General features: G+C 45.5%; 1 protein-coding gene across 3 annotated transcripts in view; it reads right to left on the reverse strand.

The window, feature by feature from the left end:
• MFHAS1 (multifunctional ROCO family signaling regulator 1) overlaps positions 1–1,380 on the reverse strand; it is a 105,301-nt gene that overhangs the window by 22,333 nt on the left and 81,588 nt on the right. The window lies entirely within an intron of this gene.

The raw sequence follows: 1,380 nt of genomic DNA on the forward strand, positions 1-1,380 counted from the left end.
GTCCTAGGCCTGGCTCTGCCATTGATTTCATTCATTCAACAAATATATACCAACCACCCTGTATGCCAGATAGCCACTACTGCAGGCTCTGGAAACACAGCAGGGAATGAGGCATACAGGAACCCTGCTTTCATGGCGCTTACAGTCAAAAGACAAAAGACTGGTAATAAACTGCATAACTAAGAAAAATTCATTATACAAATAATTAAAACGGGGTGATTCGACAGTGACTGGGTCGCTGCTTAGACTGGATTGTGTGGGACACTCTCCAACGATGGACATGTAAGCTCAAATATGAACTAGGAGAAGCCACCCATGGGAAGAACATTTCAGGCAGAAGAAACCACTAATGCAAGGTCTTGAAGGTAGGAGGAAGCTTGGTTGCTGCTGAACTTGCTGGGAAGTTGGGTGAAGAACCTGGACTCCCTGGAAAGCTACCCCCCAGGGGATGCTGCTGAATTCACGGGAAAGGCAGCTGGGACGCCCTCAAAACTCTCTGGGAAGGTACCCAAGGTAGCTGCTGCTGAACTCGCCGAAATGTGCAGAGGCACCCAGTGAACTCAGCAGGAAGCTGCCTGCTGGGCCACTGGGAAACCAGCTGGCTTACTGTCCAGCACTTGGATACATGTACTCTGAGGGGGCTCTAGAATTTGCACAGGGTCTCCAAAACTGCACAGATGCTACATTCTTCCTGTGGGCAGAGTCTGCTTTCGGCTCAATTAGTTCCTCTTGAAAATGAGTCAAAGTGATAGTGATAATTTAGATACAGCCTAAGGTATTAATTCCAAAGGCAGCTGTAAAAACTTAAAAAGGTAATGTACTCGCACGTAAGATTGTGAACCTCTTCTAGAACTGTGTTTTCATTTTTACCATATGGTCCTGCAATTCTTCAAGATGTAGGAATCCACTGAGTTCTAGGCAATTTAACAATGTAAAGACAATTCTGTCTCTACTCACTGGCTGAATTCTGAAGTCCAGTTTTGATTCTGAATGCTAGCACTTGTTTGAAGAAACACTCAGAAATGCCCTTCTGAGCCATGAAGTTTGGGGGACAATCTGTCAAGTCTTACCAGTAAGAGAGAACAATCTGCAAACCAAACAGAAACAGGCCAACTGGGATTCCATAGATGCCCTTGAACTAAGTGTGCATCAATCTGCAAACCAAACAGAAACAGGCCAACTGGGATCCCACAGATGCCCCTGAACTAAGTGTGCATCTCAGTATCTATCTCCCATCTTCACCAGGTTTTCAGCACCTGTCCATCAAGCTGCACTACACAAACGAAATGCCAACACTTTGTTCCACTTCTCCGTAATATTCCCCAAAGTGGTGACAGTGGTGAGAGTTACAGGCAGAAGAGAGGAAGGAAAAACAAAGAT

The sequence above is a fragment of the Trichechus manatus genome, unplaced genomic scaffold (genome assembly GCF_000243295.1).
Source record: "Trichechus manatus latirostris isolate Lorelei unplaced genomic scaffold, TriManLat1.0 scaffold00099, whole genome shotgun sequence".
Taxonomy (NCBI): Eukaryota; Metazoa; Chordata; class Mammalia; order Sirenia; family Trichechidae; genus Trichechus; species Trichechus manatus.